Source organism: Ursus arctos, unplaced genomic scaffold (assembly GCF_023065955.2).
Source record: "Ursus arctos isolate Adak ecotype North America unplaced genomic scaffold, UrsArc2.0 scaffold_8, whole genome shotgun sequence".
NCBI lineage: Eukaryota > Metazoa > Chordata > Mammalia > Carnivora > Ursidae > Ursus > Ursus arctos.
The window spans coordinates 30,243,844-30,264,660 of record NW_026623100.1 but is presented as its reverse complement, the minus strand read 5'-3'; the positions used below and the strand labels follow the sequence as shown (position 1 = coordinate 30,264,660).

Below are 20,817 nucleotides of genomic sequence, written 5' to 3'. Positions count from 1 at the left end.
TGCAGAGCACTGTGAAAACGGGTAGAGCTAAAATTACGTCGACCAACTTTGTTTCAGATTCTACATGTGTGCTGAGCGTATTGTTTCTTGCCTGATGATTTACTTTCTATACTTGCCTGACAGAGAAGGTAACAGATGTAGTGTGAGAGCAAAAGAGAAACAAAATATGTCCTGATGCCAAAGTCAAAATTAACTCCAACAAGAAGGAAAAGTTGAAAGAGGAAATTTGCTTTTTGATAGAGTTGTTTGGATCACCCGTGCTTCTATAACAATTTACAAATCATAGAATATTTTGGTACTCTACCTTGTTTTTTAAAAATTGCTTCTTTAGGGACGCCTGGGTGGCACAGCGGTTAAGCGCCTGCCTTCGGCTCAGGGCGTGATCCCGGCGTCATGGGATCGAGCCCCACATCAGGCTCCTCCGCTATGAGCCTGCTTCTTCCTCTCCCACTCCCCCTGCTTGTGCTCCCTCTCTCGCTGGCTGTCTCTCTGTCAAGTAAATAAATAAAATCTTTAAAAATAAATAAATAAAATAAAATAAAAATGATTTCTTTAATGGAAAGGGTTGCAAATTTTTAAGGAATAGGTAGTTAAATGGTTCTCAGTTGTTTGGTTACATGCCTTTCTTTCCCTACCAGATTCTCTGATCTGCAGAGACCACCGTTCTTATTCATCTTTTTAATCCCCGCTGCCTGACACAAGGTAGGGACCCCCAAAATAATGATTGAGTGGAGGAATAAATGAATAAAGGGACAACAAGCAAATTATTATCAAGTCAAAAATAGTCCAAAGGAGGTCAGGCATTCACAGATGAAGTCTTTTCTCTCCCAACCAGAGAGTTCTTTCCAGTCCTCTATTAGGACAGATTTTCTTTCCTCAAGGCTACAGTGTGCTTAAAAAGCAGATTCCAATTCAGTTAACACCCACTGAGGACCTGCTAGGTGTCAAGGTAGTCCATGTACAATGGCTTATGTAAAACATCTAATAACCCTGCAGCTATTATTATCCCCATCTTTCAGATGAGGATGCTTAGGCTCAAAGAATTTAAATGCTTTGCCAAGGGTCTCACAGCTGATAAGGGGCACGATTGGAAGCTGAACCTGGTCTCAGTTAAATTTCAGCACTCACTCCACTCCCCTGCTCTTTCCCCACAGTGTACCAACCCAATGCCACATTTTGGTAGAATTTACGGCACACCTTTTTCACAGCTTAACATCCCTGACGTAGGAATGCATTTTATAGATGATAGCCTTTAAAATTCCTTGAAATGTGGTAATGGTTTCTCAAAAAATATTGAATTCACCAACTTTATCCCGTATCATTACCTCTGGCCAAAGACCGGTATTGGAGACCTCTATTCCGTTTGTAGTGTCAAAAGAAAGCTAAAAGAACCTAACTACAATAATTTAGAGAACTGTAGGAAGACAGCTCTGATCAAACACCTTTTCTGAATTGTTTTTATTTTGTCACTTAACTATCAGAAATTCTTAGCTTAGGGGGCGCCTGGGTGGCACAGCGGTTAAGCGCCTGCCTTCAGCTCAGGGCGTGATCCCGGCGTTATGGGATCGAGCCCCATATCAGGCTCTTCCGCTATGAGCCTGCTTCTTCCTCTCCCACTCCCCCTGCTTGTGTTCCCTCTCTCGCTGGCTGTCTCTATCTCTGTCGAATAAATAAATAAAATCTTTAAAAAAAAAAAAAAAGAAATTCTTAGCTTAGTTAATAACAGTTTAATTCGCTAATTTCCTTTTAACCTCAACTGAGATCACCTTAGAGGCAATGAGGGTTTTGACTGGGAGTGGAGTGGAGGGCAGTGAGGGAGTTGACATCATTTAAGAGGACAATGGGGTACTGTGGGAAAGAGAAGAAGTTTCCTCAGGGTAATGTTAAACGGTAGGGACAGGTTAAGGAGTGGAGTTTTAAATGAAATAAACATTTTAAGAAGGTAAATAAACATGCTCGAAATAGAGACTACCATGCATTAATAAGAGTATCTGTAAGAAACTATGGCAGGTAAGCAAAGGGAAGCTGTTATTTCACATTTGTGAATAAGTTAACCAAATGCTCAGGGTGAAGTGAAATAAACCCTAATTTATATTTAGACATCAAAACCATTTTTAAATCACTGATTATTACACTGCTCTAAAACAACTGTTGCCTTTTGTGCCTATTACCAACCAAAAACACTCTCAAAATTGAATATCTAGTTCTTGATCTAAAGTATCTAAGAAGCCAGAGATGTCCTGCATTTGACCCAGGGTCATTGGATCCACTTTTTCTGTCTCATCTAGGAAGACTCATTGATCAACTCAACAAAAATTTTGTCCTGACCCAGAAGTTCCAGGTCAATTTCCAGGTCAAGACCAGGGCATTTGTGCAACCAGTTCAATGCCCAGTGAGCACAACAATGGAGTACTATCCTCCCACTGGCCTGAACCGTCTGTATGCCAGTTTATTGGGCAAGCCAAAATGCTTGCCACGGTTCCTTTTCTTTAAGCATGGGTGGCCATGTTTTGTATCTCATGACCCAACCTCATAGTTATTGCTAATTGGACCAGGGGAGGGCATCTAATTCAAGGAAAGCTTATTTGTAGACTACACAGCAGCCTACGTAGTCTGGTTCAAGAGCACTTTCTGATGGTTGCCTAACTTGGACCAACTGAGTTCTATCTCTTTGAAAGATGAATGATTCAGGGATGCAGAGATGTAATGATGCAGAGAAAGACCACTAGCAATTGGAAGTGGGAGAAGGAGACAGACACAGAAGAGAGCATAATGAGAGGGAATAGCTAAGTTACTCTAGTATAGAACAGTAGAGTAGATGTGGGCAACAAGGATCGTGAACAACCTTCCAGTTCTGTTTTCTGAGACAGCTGGCCATAGTTCTTTTTCCTGAGATGTTTTGTTATTCAAATTTATCCTGAGTACTCCTGAGCCCCAGTGCTTTGGTCAGAAAGGTTAAGTTTTAACCAAATGGTTAAGGTAATGTGTAGCATGAATACCCCAGCAGTTTAACACAATGAAAGATTACTTCACTTTTTGTATAATTTGCTCCAGATCTAAAAGACTATTCAGGGCATATGTTCTTCAAATTTCCAGATTTCTAGCTGAGAACTGATCACTGACCGAAATACTTCTCTCTACCTGTGATGTAACTCTTCTGCTCCCAGTAATTGGCCACAGCTTACCACAAGGTCCAGGTAATGACAAGGAAACTGGGAAATGTGATTTTTCCAAGTACTGGGAAGAAGAAAACTGGAAGTATGAGTGAATCAGGTACCTAAATGTGGGACACCTTGCTACCATACCTTTAACCTTTTCTTGGTGCTTTATGTTAATCATTTTAGCCCTTTCTATGCTTCACTGAAACCCATCAGGTAGTGTTACGTTCGTGTCATTTAACGCACCTTTGAGTCACTGTCAGACACACCTAGTCACGCCTCTCTAGTCACTTAGCAAATTTGATGCTTCACGATAAATTTAAAAAAACTTATAACAAGTAGGAACTTGCATTGTCGAGTAGATGCTTTCAGATGCTTTCAGTAGATGCTTTTTTTCCTTCTAAAATAAGAACAGTAGCAGAGAATGATGGATTTTTGCCATGTGCAGGGGAAGGCAGGAGAGTGGGGTGAGAAGATAATGAGAGCTACTGAGATCATCTCAGTAGGACCAAGCTACTGTAATTTATTTCTTTGTAATACTATAATTTACTTCTTTTCTAGGAAGAGTAAGTTCAATCTAAAAAGAAAAAAAAGGGGGATGGGGCTAAAATTTACTGAGTATCTACTATGTGCCATCATTTCATACAGATATTACCTAATTTATTTACCACCAAGCAGTATCTATGAGCTAGAAATTACTATTGTCCAGCTGATAAAATTGAGACATGAAGAGGTTATATGATTTGCCCAAAGTCACACAGCTATGATGACTGAGAATTCAATCCAGGCTTCTACATCCAGATCTGCAAATCCATGCTTCTCACAATGTCATGAAAAACAAGCAGCAACAAACCTCAAATACATTCTGGAAGAGACAATCCAGATTTTCTGGGGCTATTCCTAAAGGAAATAAAGTTCAAGAAGGATTGAATTGATTTTAGAAAAATCCCTAAGGATTTTGAAGATGGTGATCTCATGCATTTATTTAATCATTCATTCATTCAAAAAGATTTCATAAGTGAAGGTAAAAAGACAAAATGGGGGGGCGCCTAGGTGGCTCAGTCTTTAAGCGTCTGCCTTCGGCTCAGGGCATGATCCCGGCCTTCTGGGATAGAGCCCCGCATCAGGCTCCTCTACTGGGAGCCTGCTTCTTTCACTCCCCCTACTTATGTTCCCTCTCTCACTGCCTGTCTCTCTCTCTGTCAAATAAATAAATAAAATCTTTTAAAAAAAGAAAAAAGACAAAATGGAAAATCCCAGTTCTCAAGTTGCTCACTGTACTTAGGCATAGCGCCACAAGTAAACAGACAATAATGATGATATAGTGAGATAAGAGTTATGATAGACATAAGCAAGTGATGTTGAGGGTCCTAAGTCAGTGTTGCTACTTAGTTCCCTGTGAAATAGACTCTAAGACAGGAGTCTTGCTTTCAGGATTAATCACCTGTAGGGGAAATGAAAGAAACTGAACTGAACAGAAGAAGTTGGACTATAATGCAATCGCAACAAAGTCCTCTGCCTGTTCACAGGAGAATTATAGGGCTAGGATGGCCTGCAGCATTGTCCCAACTGTGGCAATGGGACCAAGCCTCTAAATTCCTTTATCAACTAGTCATTGCATCTGGGCTGCCCATAGGAAGGAAGGCATGACCTTAATTAAGTGGCTCTCTTCAACCAAGGTCAATCTCCAAAATGAAGCTTAGCTGAGATCTATCTGTTACTAACACTCTCAGCAGTTAGGGAATGAATGTTTCAGTCCCGAGGCGGTAGAGGAATCCAAGCAGCACAACATTGGACCCACCATACCCACCTTTGTGGAAAGTTTTCCAGAGAGGATGGCCTGGAGCTGAGTCCTAAAGGACAAGTAAGAGTTATCCAGGCGAATGGTGCATATGAAGATATGGCAGCCTGGGGAGAGGACATTTAGGACAGTTTATCATGCCCTTGGGAACAAGTAACACATGAGGGAAAGCAGCAAGTGCTGAGGTTTAGATGTAGAGGTCAGATTCTGCACAACATGGCACACTATGCCAAGGAATTTGATCTTCTTCCTGAAGGCAATGGGAGGGCATTCAAAGCTTTTATTCAGGGAGTGATATAATCAGATTTGCTTTGTAGAAAGATCATTCTGGCAACAGGTGGAGAATATATCAGATGGGGATGAAACTGAAGGAGAAGCAGACTCATTAGGAAGCTGTGACAGTGATCCCAGAGAGAAGAATAATACTCGAATTGACAAGTAGCAGGAGCAGTGAGGATAGAAAAAAAGAATATTAAGGATATTGCAGAGATATTAAGTGGGCAAAACTGAGAAAACTCAAGGAATCAATTAAATGTTGTGAGGAGGGAAAATTTTAAAATCAAGAGTAACTCAGAGGATGGTTCCATGTATTGTTGATATAAATCCGGAGGGAAACATGGTAAGTTCAGTTTTAAACATTTGTGGAGCATTCATATGGGGGATCTTCATCAACAGATGTTTGCCCTCCTCTGGAGCTCAGGAGAGAAATCTAGGTGGATGACAGAGTCAGAGTCCACATATGGATGGTAATAGAAGTTATGGGAATGGAAAAGCATGTTCTAAAATGTACATAGACACAGAAGAAAAACAGTATTTGAGGTAAAGAGGAGCAAACAAAAAGGTGCTGGGAACATAGAAGGAAAATCAGGAGAGAGGGGTGTCTTGGAATTGAAAAGAGGGGAGAGTGTTAGGAAGTTCCAAGTGCAGGTGAATGCCACTGAAAGATTAAAAAAAGACAATTTTCCAGTGTATTAAGTTGGGGGTCACTGGTGACCTTGGCAAGGAACAGTTCAATGACATGGAAAAGACAAAACAAAGACAATAAAGGAAACATGACCGACCTTTGGAAAGTTATGCTAAAAGAAATGTCAGTCACCAAAGCATGAATACTGTATGATTCCCCTTATATGAAGGACACAGAGTTGTCAAACTCACAGAGACAGAAAGTAGAATGGTGGTTACCAGGGGCTGTAGGCAGGGAGGAGGGATAGAGAATTTTTGTTTACAGGTATAGAGGTTCAGTGTGGGAAGTGAAAAAGTTCTGGAGATGGATGGTGGTGGAGTTGTAGAGCAATGTCAATGTACTTAGTACCACAGAGCTATGCATTTGAAAGTTAAAATGGCAAGTTTTATGTCATGTATATTTTACTAAAAGAAAAAAGAGAGAATAAAAAGATTAAGTGAGAGATGAGAAAATGTAGGGACTGAATATAGTCCTTTCTCAAGAAGCTTGGGTGGGAAGAGAAAGAGAGAGAGAGAAGGTAATAGCTAAAGGAGGGTGTAGGGTCCTGGGGGGGATTTTGAGGAGAGAGCCAGTAGAGAGGCTCTCTGGAGATACCAGAGATGCATCAAAGAGAAGCAGTTCTGTGAGCTGAGAAAGACAGAAAGATGGCAACATGGAGGCTGTGAGAGCAACAGTTGAATTCCATTCTGATGAACACTGAGAAAGGTGGAGTAACACAGCAGAATGACTTTTGACCCATGAAGGATGAAAAAAGGTCTTGCTCCGCCCAGATGATGAACTTCAGTTGAGTAAATTTAGTAAACCATTAATGCTCTCTTGAGGCTTAAAAATCAACATCTAGTTCATTTGACTGTTTTAAGCAGCTAATAGTGGCCACACAGTCTTTTACAGATTAAACTGGTCAATCACATAATATAGTATGTCATATGCAATGAGTAGACACAATGGTAATATCGTGATATGTAAGTTTTTATTTTCCCATTACATATTGGGTGATGTTTTATCCAATAAAGGGCAAAAACATATATGAACTTTGGAGCTCACTAAAATGTCAAGAAAGAGTATTGTCTGAAAATTACACTCTTAAGTATTTCCCTTTTTCACTAAATTCGAAAGTATTACGTACTTTATAGTATGTTATTTTAAATACCTACAAGAAAAATATATTCAAGTCATGTGTTTGCTTGAGTCACAAGGAAAAAAAATAGTAAAGCAAAACAGCAAATTATTTTCTCAAGAGTGAAAAACAGGAGCCTTTTTAGAAGCACCACATTTAATTCATATATTTTTAGTCTGTCTAAATGGTCTGTGAAAATTAGTATCATACACATCAGAAATAATGCTTAAACATTGCACTGTACTTATTTCTGTCTAGACATAAAAGTTAATAAATTACAAAGATAGAAATCTTTGATATACTTTTTCGTGAATGTACACATACACACACAAGTGCTTGTGGAAGATCTGGCTGCTGGCCATGATTATGTGAATTCGCACCATTTCTTAGTTATATAAAGACACAGTACCAAGAAATCAAAGACAAACAGAAATGCCTCTCACTCCCAGTCCCCTGATGTGAATTGAGGTTTGGGCTTTCTGCGGCAATTTTTAGATTTAATCTATATGAACAGGTAGATGGTTATAAGAGCTCTCCTGTTGGGTACATGTGTATGAACTTGTCATTAAAAAACACTTTCAGGGGCGCCTGGGTGGCACAGCGGTTAAGCGTCTGCCTTCGGCTCAGGGCGTGATCCCGGCGTTCTGGGATCGAGCCCCACATCAGGCTCCTCCACTATGAGCCTGCTTCTTCCTCTCCCACTCCCCCTACTCGTGTTCCCTCTCTCGCTGGCTATCTCTATCTCTGTCAAATAAATAAATAAAATCTTAAAAAAAAAAGTAAAAAACACTTTCAGGGTCCCAAAATGAGGTGGTAATAATGACGCTAATATATAACTTTCTGTGCCACTATATGCATTAATCTCAAAAAAAAGTAAAATTTTTATTTGGTAATAAGTATGTCATAACCATCACCAAAGATGTGTAACAGAAGTATGACACAAAAATAAGAATGTCTTAGGAGCCGCCAATATCACACCCATTGTGTGTGCATGGGCATTTGAATATTGAGGGTATGCCACATTAAAAATGAGAGATCATATAGTCCCCTGAGGTCTGGAACATGTGAACCAATTAAAAGTTGTAAAGAGAAAACGGAAAGGAAATTAAAAGATTGGTCTTTTCTGAGAAGCACTGTTGGTGGGAATGCAAGTTGGTACAGCCACTCTGGAAAACAGTGTGGAGGTCCCTTGAAAAGTTAAAAATTGAGCTACCCTATGATTCAGCCATTGCACTACTGGGTATTTACCCCAAAGATATAGACGTAGTGAAGAGAAGGGCCATATGCACCCCAATGTTCATAGCAGCATTGTCCACAATAGCTAAATTGTGGAAGGAGCCGAGATGCCCTTCGACAGATGACTGGATTAAGAAGATGTGGTCCATATATACAACGGAATATTACTCAGCCATCAGAAAGAACGATTACACAACATTTGCAGCAACATGGACGGGACTGGAGGAGATTATGCTAAGTGAAATAAGTCAACCACAGAAAGACAATTATCATATGGTTTCACTCATTTATGGAACATGAGAAATAGGAAGATCGGTAGGAGAAGGAAGGGAAGAATGAAGGGGGGGGGAAGAAGGGGAAAGAACCATGAGAGACTGTGGACTCTGGGAAACAAACTGAGGGCTTCAGAGGAGAGAGGGATGGGGGATTGGGATAGGCTGGTGATGGATATTAAGGAGGGCACATATTGGATGGAGCACTGGGTGTTACACACAAATAATGAATCATGGAACATTACATCAAAAACTAAGGATGTGCTGTGTGGTCACTAACATATCATAATAAAAAATTATTATAAAAAAAAAAGAAGCTGTCAAGAAGGTAGAGATAAGATTCCCTTTCAACATTTTCTTTTATTACCCAAGGAATAGGTATGTCCTGTCTTTACACTGCTGCTGCTAGAATGCTTCCTTTCCTCTAAAGGAGAAGAAAACAGGACATTGTGTTTTTTTAATGAATCTACTATCTGAGCCTCATCCAGGTGTGCAAAGTACTTGTCTAGGCCAATCGCTCAGTTGTTGCTTTGACAAGGCCTGTCATACTGATTCAGTATTTAAATGATTTCTTAGAACATAAAATAAGATTAAATGTTTTTAAAAGGAGAAGCATATTCTCTTACATGGTTGAAATGTTGTCCTAATAATAGACGGACTCTTCCCAACTTAGAGACTAATCAGTATATATGTGTTATTTGAAGCCTTAAACTGGAAGAAAGAATTTTCAGGGTATCTCTGTCACAATAAAGCTTTATATGTAGATGTCTCTATGTTGTTATAAACTCAGATCATATTTCATAAAATATATAGGGCCCATCAGAAGACCTATTTACAATCAGTTACTCTTTATTAATTAAATGCTCTAAGTCTTCTATGAGTGTGGGACCCACCTATAAAAACTCTCTGATATTCCTAAGTACCATTTAGAAACAAAGTCAAAGTAAGATTTTCCTAAAAATATTAGATCATTACCCTCTATGGTGTCCAAACACTTTCAAACAGAAATCAAAATGAATGGTTTAGCATGGTTTTTAAGTGGAATATTAAAATTCGAACTGTCTTAGAAACTACCAAAAGTAGTTACAGCTACACATCCTCCATCTACTATGAATTTGCCCAGGAAGAAAATATTTTCCTTTTTCTTATACTTTAAACTACATCCATTTCTTTGATTTTTTTTTAATTAGCAAAAGGGCTTGTTCAAAACTAACTTTATGCATAAATTATGTTTTTGTCATGGACATAAAGCACTTCTGAGTGAACAAAACAAATATATATGTCTAAATTAAGTAATTATTTCCCAAAGTTTTCTTGCAACCCAAATAAAATGTTAAAGCTATTCAGTAACAAATGGTATTTTTTGTGTGTCTAAATGTTGTCTATGATCATTAACCAATTGAAAATTTCCCAATAGCTATTTTTAAATTATTAAAATTTTTCATTAAAAATACATCAAATCCCTAAGCAGGACATGGGACTTTAAAGGAGCACGCAAGTCAATAAAAGTGATGTGCAGTAGATGAAAACATTATTTTCTTATATTTCTAGGAATACTCTTCATAAATATTTTTTTCAAATAGTCCCATGAAGAGATTGGAGAATGAAATTTTCTGATTAGTATTTGAGTTATCTGAAAGATACTAGCTAAGCAATAGTTGGCTCCTTTTTTTTAAAGGTGGTAATCAAATGTATTAATGTCAAATTACATTGACTGTAGTGTGTGGCTTTTTGTCTTTTTAGCTCCAAGAGCATATGGGTCATGGTTATCACCATGAAATGATCATCCGTGCAGCACTATAGGGAAAGTATGGGAAATACTGTTCAACATTGGACGTAAGATGTACCATATATATCGCTTTTTAAAGTAAACCCTTGGTTTATTTGGTGCTGAATACCTGACTTTTAAGTTCGGAGATCTTTGAAAAATATCTGGTGTCCTTTTTTTCTCACGGAAGTATAGAATGGGGAGAAACCCAATTATTTTACTTTCCTAATAACTTGCATTCCGGATAAATTATGATTTCTTATAAGTTGTAGAAACACATTTTAGATACTGTATGATTCAGTATTAACACGTAATCCAAGTTGGTATTAAATTGCTGGGACTATTTTTGTTGGGCCCTGTGACACAAAATGGTGTTAACCTTTATTTAATATATCTGTCTGTACTGTTTCCCAATATAGGACACTTTATTTATCTGGTACTATTAGAAAAGAGGTGTGCCCACATAGGAAAATTTTCCAGATACTTGAAGCTCATCCCTTTGAATGCATGTTTTATCTTAACCATATCTATTTTTAGACTTTTTAAAATATGCAACACTTTCCCCTGTTTTCTTAAACAGAGAGTAATCAACATAATGTCACTGGCTCTTGATTATTGGGGTCTTAATTGCCCATATTTTATTGTACTATTGTTACATTCAACCACTTCATGTATTCAACAAAACCCTCACAGGCTGGTGTAGTGTGTTCAGGGCTCTTTCCTTTTATACAGAATTGTAGACAAAATGCTTTAGAAGTTCCTGTGTTTCTGGGGTTTTGCTAGAATAGTGAGGTGTAGGAGCAAGAAATTTAGCTTTCATGTCAGACAGACCTGGATTCAAACCCCAGGTTGACTATTTACTAACTACGCAATTCGGGGGAAATTTATCTAATGCTTCGCAACCTCAATTTCTTCATCTAAAAAAGGGCTGTTTCGAAGTTACAGAATGGTTACAAAGAATGAATTCAGTAATAACCGTAAAGGGCCTGGGGCTCCCACCCCTCCGCCCCCTGCCTTGTTGTGCAGTAGGCATCAGTTTTGCTCCTACCTGCTCACTCCTCTTACAGTTCCCTGGCCCTCGTAGACCTTGACAGCAGGAGCCTCCCCAACCTGTTCGGCTCTGTATTCACAGTCCCTGATGTCTGCCATTAATGCCCGAAAGAGTGGTCTCTGGTAAAATGCTTGTCTTGGAATCCTGGCCCTCCTTGTTTCTACTGTGTCATCTTGGGCAAATTTAACTACCTCTCTCTACTTCCATTTCCTTGTCTGCAAAATGAGGGGAATCATAATACATACCTCATAGGATTAAATTAGCTATTTATGTAACTATCCCTCACACACAGTAAATGCACAATAAATGTTAGAGTCTATAATAACTGGGGGTTAAAAATTTTATTGCTTCTAATTTTCTGTGACTAGGGGAATGAAATATCAAGTTTATTTAGATGAGTTTAATATTAGAACATTTTCTACTAATAAAGTTTGTGAGCTTTGGTATATAGATTTTTTAATATTTTTTTCCTTTTTTTTTTTTTTTTTTTTTTAAGCAGCTCAGAAATTTTACCTTTGGGTTATTAGGTCCTATTTTGATTGCTGGATAAATGACCTCAAGATAATTGGGATTTTAACCCTATAGGACTATGAGATAACTTATCTTTTTATTTATTTTTTCCTCCAGTGTCATTTGGTTCCATTTTCTCTGTTCCATTCATGAAGATAGATTTGAAGTTTCTTCTAAGCTAACCAGTTTGCCTGTGTTCAGGTATAGAGATGTTTGCCTTTTATTCACATGTGGCCAACCCTATCAATAGCCTAGGTCACAATGGGGCATGTCATCAGTAACAATTCATGGCAGTTATATTTCTAAATCTTCACATCTAATTGATCTCAAAAGGGAATGCTTACATGATGTATTCCATTTCTTTTTGTTAAATATCACCTATTTGTCTTCAACTCCTAGCTCAGTCTAATCCTCCAGTTGAATAATCTGTTGGAATTTGGAATTGGAGAGTGGAAGATGAGGGTAAAGAGCTATGGTTAAGGAACGAATAGCTACAAATTGCTTTGGATAGCAAAATAATCTCATGAGTGTTATTATGTGGTTCTAACTGAATAACGAAATTTAGAAATTGAGTAAACAAAAGTTCAAACTGAACCTGCAATTGTGAAAGGGTTCATTTTTTTTAAATTTCATATCAATCCTACTACTTCATATGTATAGGACAAAGTTTTTACTGAATTCTTGTTTATTCTTCTCAATCAGCAAGATCACTTCTGAGTGGCAGAGCCTTCCTGAATTCTAGCCTTCTGGGAGATAACAGCTACTTTTCATGATTTCCCTAAACATTGTTAAGTCTGGTCAGTAAGAAATTAAAATGTAGATGTCTGTCATAGTAATGATAATCTTCATATGAGCCAAGTTGCTTTCTTTAAAAGTATATAATACTAATGGGCTTTTCCAGTACCATTTCCCCCTCTACATCAAGGAATTTTCCCCCCCACTTCCTAGAGCTGATCTTCGAAATTCTTTTTTTTTTTTTTTTTTTTTACGATTTTATTTATTTTTTTGACACAGAGAGAGACAGCCAGCGAGAGAGGGAACACAAGCAGGGGGAGTGGGAGAGGAAGAAGCAGGCTCCCAGCGGAAGAGCCTGACGTGGGGGCTCGATCCCAGAACTCCGGGATCACGCCCTGAGCCAAAGGCAGACGCTTAACGACTGAGCCACCCAGGCGCCCCGATCCTTGAAATTCTTAAAGCCAGAGAGAAACTAGTGAGTGCAGGCAAGATGTTCAATAAGCAAAAGGAGACCCAGGCTAGTGACCGATGATTTAGAACATGCTATTTATGAGAGCGTCTTAGGAGAGGGAATTATAGGAGAGTTTTATGGGAATCCTGATTGGGGCTGGGAAGGAGGCTGGAGTCTCTCACCATAGGGACAAAAGTGTTGTGGTCAAACACTAGAATGTCTCTGTGACTCGACTTCAAGAAGTATCTTCAGCCCAATATCTGACCTAGGGAGAAATTTTAAAGGTAAGTCTGAAGCAAAAATCTAGTGGTATATTTTCTGCTGTTGCCTCTCAAGAGAATAGTATTACGATAAGAGTTCGGAAAGTAATTGTTATGGTATATTTGGAAAATATGGCCATTATCCTATGTGTTGCCTCTAGTATCTCTGATGATTCCTTACCCCAGCATTTGCTTAATATGTGGAGAGCCAAATGTCTGACTATAATTTATAGAGGCCTTGGGGAGCAGAAAATCTATCTCAATATGTAAATCACCAGGCATTCAGTTTTATTTATTATATTGATCTGATGTTACTTACTTAATTAGACTCTTTACAAATTGTTCTCTAAGGTTCATACCTAGAATAAGACAATTTTTTAATCCGTATTCTGGACTCACTTGGTCTATTTTTACTATTTTCCCGTACTTAAAATGGGAATACTATTTTATGTATTTTCCAGTACATATACCCTTAAGTCCAAGAACTTTCTTTCCTTTTCATTAGTGAGGCAAAGACTGTTCTGTTTCTATTACTTCTCAGCTCCCAGGTAAATTGATTCTTCTCATCACCACACATCTATCAGGTAGTACGTCTCTCACTCCCCCTTCACTGGAACATATTAGAACTATATTCTTTGCATTTATTATGTGCTAAGTCCTCAGTCTTTTCTTTTTCTCCGGTCAGATGTTAAGCTAGTTTTCTTAGACACTTTTTTTTTTTTTTTTTAAGATTTTCTTTATTTATTCGACAGAGATAGAGACAGCCAGCGAGAGAGGGAACACAAGCAGGGGGAGTGGGAGAGGAAGAAGCAGGCTCATAGCGGAGGAGCCTGATGTGGGGCTCGATCCCATAACGCCAGGATCACGCCCTGAGCCGAAGGCAGACGCTTAACCGCTGTGCCACCCAGGCGCCCCTCTTAGACACTTTTATATTTATCTTTCTAGACCTCGTGCCATTTCCATCTCTACGTATGATACTATTTTTCTCACCTGAGCAGGGTTCTTACTTACTAAAAATGTTAGCATATCTAAAACCCAATTTACCTACATCTTCTAAAACAACGAGTTATGGCTACTCCGAAATCTACACATATTTTCAGGCAGGATACCCCCATCTAGCCTAGGTCTCATGGGAATATAGTCCCATTGAGCTTGCTGAAAAGAATAAGTTTATTCTTCTTCTTAGTTGCCCAGTTTCTGGGGGATTAGAAAGAGACGCTAACCCTGTTTCATGTATAGAGTTGATTCTCATTCTTCATGGAGTACGTATTTGTGAATTTGCCTATTAGCTAACATTTATTTGTAAGCCCCAAATCAATGCTTATAGTGCTTTTGTAGGTCTTTCATGAACATGCAAAGAACAGCCAAAAATTTGAGTCACCTGGCACCTGCACACCTAGCTGAGGCTGAACAAGGCAATGTTCTGCCTTCTTGTCCCAGCTCTCATAGTGTAAATACGTGCCCTTTTTGTGGTCCATTTAGCACCACATCGTTCAAATTTTTGTGCTTTTTTTTTTTTGGTGTGTGTGTGATTTCAATGTTTAAAATGGCCCACAAACATAGTGCTGAGGTGCTGTCTAGTGTTTCTAAGTACAGGAAGGCTGTGAGGTTGCCCTCAGAGAAAATATATGTGTTAGATAAGCTTCAGTACGGCATGAGTTATAGTGCTGTTGGCTGTGAGATCAATATTAATGAATCAACAATATATATTAAATAAGTTGTTTTTAACAGAAGTATGCATAAAAGAAGGTTATCTATTGCTCAGTTGACTAAGATGTTGTGACCAGATGCTCACAGGATCCTAACCTTGTATTTCCTCTAAGAGGCATGGTTCAGTATTCACTAATTCAGTGTTTGCAGCTACTTCGTAGATCATAACTACTGTGAATAATGAGAGTCAACTGTGGGTGTGTGCATATGTGTATTTCTATGTAGCAAATTACTGCAACTGGCTAATACCTCACTGAACAGCCCGTTATAGTTTATAATACACCCCTGAAAATCCTGTAAGTTAAATCTAGTGAAATTCTGTCTACATTTACCCTTTGATTCAACAATCTTATTTCTAGAAATCTATCCTGAAGTCATAGCTGCAAATAAAAGAACACCCATCACTGTGAATCTTCTAATGGAAGCACACAACACCACCTTTGAAACAGTCTTGACAAAATTTAACTTGAATCTTTTATGCCTCTAGATCTAACTATCAATTTACAGGAAATTCAAGGGACAGAGGAATATGTAAAACATATGTGGATGCAATCAGCAGAATCCAGACTAGACATTCTACTGGACAAATGAACTAAATTCCTTAACAACAACCAGCTCCCTACACACACACACACACACACACACACACACACACACACCACTTAGACCTTAAAAGAGATTTCAGCACTGGTAGTCTTATGGAAGAAAGTTCATAAGAGCTTTATTCTCAATAACAATAACCTTCACTAACCAAATGTCCATCAGTAGGAGAAAGGATACACATATTGTAGTAGTGATAGCAATTATAAAAACTAGACTGAATGAATCTCACAAACTAAGAAGCTGGACATAAAATAAAGGCCTAGAACATGCACTAATCTAAGGTTTAAAAAAAATTCAATATAGAAGTTTCCTGTGAAGGGGTAAGAGGCACAAGGGGACCATCTAAGGAGATACAAATTCCTATGTGATGATAGGGGTATGGGTTATATTGGTCTATCCATTTGTCAGAACTGTACAGCTAAGGTTTGTGTGTTTAAATATATGTACATTTTACCTCAAAACACTTGAAAAAAAGGAATGGAATTTGGAGAGTGGGTGGAGGTAGAGATGATACAAGGAGACAGGCTGCTGGTCATGGTTGAAGCTGGGTGGTGTGTGCATATATTATACTGCTTACTTTGCATACGTTTGAAAATTTCCGTAATACGAAACTTTTTTTTAAAGAGATACTTAAGAGATAATAACAACCAATGGCATTTTCGGCTCTCAATTCTTAATAACTGTGGATATTTGAGGATATTAAGGAAATATTCATGGGGTTATTTTTAGGTGTGATAATCATGTTATAGTTTTGTTTTTAAAATTAAGATACCCAGTTTTTAAGAGACACATATGGGTATACAGATAAAATTATATGGCATCTGGGATTTGTTTCTAAATAAACCAGTGGGTGTGGTGGAGGTAGAGACAAAACAAGGTAGACCAGGAGTTGAAAATTCTTCAAGCTGGGTGATGGATACATGGGATTCGTTGGACTATACTCTGTTCTTCTGTATATTTTGAATTTCCTATAATAAAAAGATCTAGAAATAATGCATTAACAACATACTCCCATAAACTGAAAACCTCCAGGCTGCTAAGTCCGGTCAAAAGGATGGAACTGGGTGACTCTGCTAATGTGCAATGCTGATTTGAACAGAGAAGTGACAGGCTGGGGGCAGGAGCCCCGGCTGGTAACACTAGAAGGGGGCGTGTGGTGACTCAGGTTGGGAGGCTGGGAGTTTTATACAGTGACACAGCAGGGTGGGGTTGTGAAGAAACTGATCTCTGAGAGGTAACTGTGGAGGCAGGACAAGCGGGAGACAGATGCTTAGGGCAGGTTGTGCAACTGAATGGGGGAATTATCTGAGAAAATAGTAGAGCAGTACCAGTTCAGGAGACCTCATTGTGAGGAATCAATCCTGAAAAAGGCAGAACTTAACTAGGAAAATTTTATTGGCAAAGTCCAGGATTCCCGTACTCAGGCCTACAAAGAGATGTTAAAACAAAGCAAAACAAAACAAAACAAAAACTGATGAGTTTCGAGAGTAACTTACTACTTTACTTATGTAACTCAGAGAACTAGAGAAGACTACCAAGGAGGAATTGGGTTATGGGGCACCAACATAGTTGGGAGGACGAAACAAAGAGAATTAGAGTGAGCACCAAGAACTTGTAGTCCTATAACTCGCCTACATTAAATATGGCTGTTTACCCTAAACTCCCCCCACACCCCAGCCTGGCTCCCCAGTATTCCCTAACCATGCCACGAAAGGGTCTATACTACCACTCCAGAGATGGCAGTGCTTCACAGTCAGTGTATTTCTTTTGCACTTGAACGCTAAGAAAGTAGTATTTTAGAAAGTCAGAAATGTTCTGATCTTTCAACTGATCAGATGAAGCCCACTCACATAAGGGAGTGCAATTCGCTTTACTCAGCCTAGTGATTCAAATGTTAGTATCATCCAAAAACACCCTCAGAGACACACCCAGAATAATGTTTAACCAAATATCTGGCCCAGTCAAGTTGACACATACAATTAACAATCACGAATACTTATCTCGTAGAGTTGTGTCAAAGATTAAATGAGATAACATAAAGCAGGATGTTTGGTACAAGTAAGATCTTAATAATGCAATAAATGTTAACTGTTGTTATCGGTATTACTCTACACACTCTCCCTGGGGGATCTTTTTTTTAAAGATTTATTTATTTATTTATTTATTTGAGAGGGAGAAAGTGGGGGGGGGGCGGAGAGGGAAAGAGAGAGAGAAGCAGACTCCCTGCTGAGCACAGAGCCCAAAGCTGGGCTTGATCTCAAGACCCTGAGATCATGACGTGAGCTGAAACCAAGTGTTGGGAGTTCAAACGACTGAGCCACCCAGGCACCCCTGTCCCTGGCTGATCTTGCCCACTCTCGGGTTCAGTGATGGCATGAATCCTCAATATTTATCTCATGCCTGCTGGATATCATCACAAAATGAAATTCATTATTCTCCACAAAGTTGCTTCTCCTCTTGTGTTCACTATATTAATGAGTAACTTCAGTGTATAATGTCCAGTTACACAGCCAGAAACCTCAAAATTATCCTTCTCTCCTCTTTCCCTCACTTCCCACATCCAATCAGCAATTAAGTCCTGTTCATTCTCTCTCTTGAATGTCTTTGGTATCGGTTCTCTTCTTTCCATTCCCCGCAGCTACTTAGTTTGTCCATCATCTCTCATCTGAATTATTACATATTCTTTCAACTGGTCACCCTGCTCAAACACAAATATGATTTATATCACTCCTCTGTTTAAATTCTTTCAACAGTTTCTCATTGCCAAACTCCTTGGCATGGCATGGCATGGCATACAAGGACTTCTGCGATCTGATCCCAGAAAAGTTACCTAACCTCATGATTCAGGGTACACACATCACACCCTATGATCTGGTCTGTATTGCTTGTAGTTCTCCAAGTGGGCCATGCTATTTCATCTTCCATGTTTTTTCTTATAGTGCAAGCTCTACTGAAATGTCCTTGGTCACCTGGAGAGTACCTACTCATTTTTCAGGACTCAGCTCAACCTACCTCCTCTTTGAAGTGTTTTCTGACTATATTCTCATGTAAAATTCATTATTCCCTTGTCTACACATCCACTATTTCCAAAACATACTTCTAGAAAAGTGATTATAAAATATTGTTGTACTTATCTATTCCCTTGCTCATAAGCTTTTTGAGGGTTGGAAACATGACTAATTAATCTTTACATTCATAGCTTGGCACTATGCTCAATGAGTATTCAATGAAAGAATTAATGCATGAAATTTGAGGTATAAGAATACAAGTAATTATTCCATGAGCAGATAAATCTATAGGGATGGAAAAACAATCTAAATCTTCTCTCCATGAGTTTTCCACTTCTCTCATTATTAAGTATTTTTTAAAGTTCCAAAATAACTGTTTGCATACGTGTTGGTTGGCCTAATACTGAGAATATACAGGATGCATTCTTTGGTATATAAGCATACTCCTTTAAAACATTAAAATCTTAACTAGCTTGTCTTTGACATTTTCCAAATATATCTAAAATGTCAGAGACAGCATTTGGGGCCTACAAATCTTTTGAGTGAAAGCCCAGGCCTTCAAATTGTGTGCCATTCACAGGTTTAAAATAGGAACATGTTCCATGTTGACTGTGAGCTATTTGGAGACTTTGAGAACATTAAAAGAGAATAATTTTATTTTAGGGAGGACTATTAGAAGGTAGAAGTTTTAAGAGATAATCTACATAATATATGAATATTAAAATTAATGCCTCCCACCACCCCTCCCAACACACAACATTATTACTCTCAAATCTGAGAGTCTTAGCAAGAGTGCAATATGCAGTCTAGGTCTCCTGATCCCAAAGAGAAGACTGCCTACATTTCTAGTAAAAAACAAAACAAAACAAAACACAACTTTTAACATACATGAACTAATGGGATATAATCATTTGTCAGTATAAAAAAATGAGAAATTTGGACCAAATACGAAAATATGTTCATATGTTGCAGATGAAAAAAATCAGTTTGTAACAGTTGTTTTCAAGTCATAAGAAAAGATTGGTGTATCCAATTCCCTCTACAGCATTTACTAGCAAATTAGATTAATTGCATGATGTTTTGGAGAAAGGTATCAATATTGTGATTTTTTCCTTATATTCATATTCTATTTTTTTTTCTTAAGATTTTATTTATTTATTTGACACAGAGAGAGACAGCCAGCGAGAGAGGGAATACAAGCAGGGGGAGTGGGAGAGGAAGAAGCAGGCTCCCAGCAGAGGAGCCTGATGCGGGGCTCGATCCCAAGACTCTGGGATCACGCCCTGAGCCGAAGGCAAACACTTAACGACTGAGCCACCCAGGCGCCACCTTATATTCATATTCTAAATACCATTTTCATGTATGTTTAGAAGGAGTGTAGAAACACAGTTTTAGTTGATTTTTATATAGTCAGGTGGTAGAGGAAACATTGGAATTTACTGAGCAAATTCCCAAGATCAAGGAGTTTTTAGAATTTGAGAGCTCTAACAAAACCTAAGTTATTAATCCCCCAGGATCCACTTTCTTACTGAAATTACTAGATATTGGAATATACTAAATTTGAAAGTGCAAATAAGCAATAAAAGGATAGCCGTTTGGGTCAGAGAAATGTTCGGTATTAAACTAGATACATAAACTGAGTAGATGATGGTAAGTGAGGGTGCCCTCATTTCCTGTGACTGAAGTTTCCTGAATTCTAAGCACTGCAGATTTTGAAGAACTATACGGAAGTGTATGGTGAACATAATTTCAAAAAAGAGAGGCACTGATTTTCATAGATAAATGAATGCCACCTTGATTTTCTACCTGACTTTGGAGTACAACCCCACAATATGTCTAATTTGGGCTCTCTCAGCCTTATTATGGTGGCTGTTTCAAAGTAGTATATACTGACTGAGTCTTTACTCTATTCCAAGGACTTTACATGTATTTCTTCTTTCAAGAAAAATTGATTGAACTAATAGTAAGTGATGGTTATACAAAAGATAAACTATTCCTGCAATTTTAGTGACAAGTACATGAACTCCAGAATTATGTTGACGTTGCTGCCAATGAGACCAAATTTTGAGCAATGTGTGGGTCTGCCTGATTCTGGGAAATATACTTTATTTCATGAAACTTCTATAAGCATGTAGCTATTCTGATTATGTTCAGCTGTAGATACATAGAATAC

The 20,817-nt window shown here is 38.4% G+C and overlaps 1 protein-coding gene across 2 annotated transcripts in view; it reads left to right on the top strand.

Moving 5' to 3' along the window:
• PELI1 (pellino E3 ubiquitin protein ligase 1) overlaps positions 1–20,817 on the top strand; it is a 136,165-nt gene that overhangs the window by 25,889 nt on the left and 89,459 nt on the right. The window contains exon 3 of one of the 2 annotated variants that reach the window (XM_057309105.1): positions 3,097–3,273. The exons of the other annotated variant lie outside the window; for it this stretch is intronic. The gene's annotated coding sequence lies outside the window, so the exon portion shown is untranslated. The remainder of the gene's footprint in view (positions 1–3,096; positions 3,274–20,817) is intronic. 2 annotated transcript variants of the gene reach the window in all.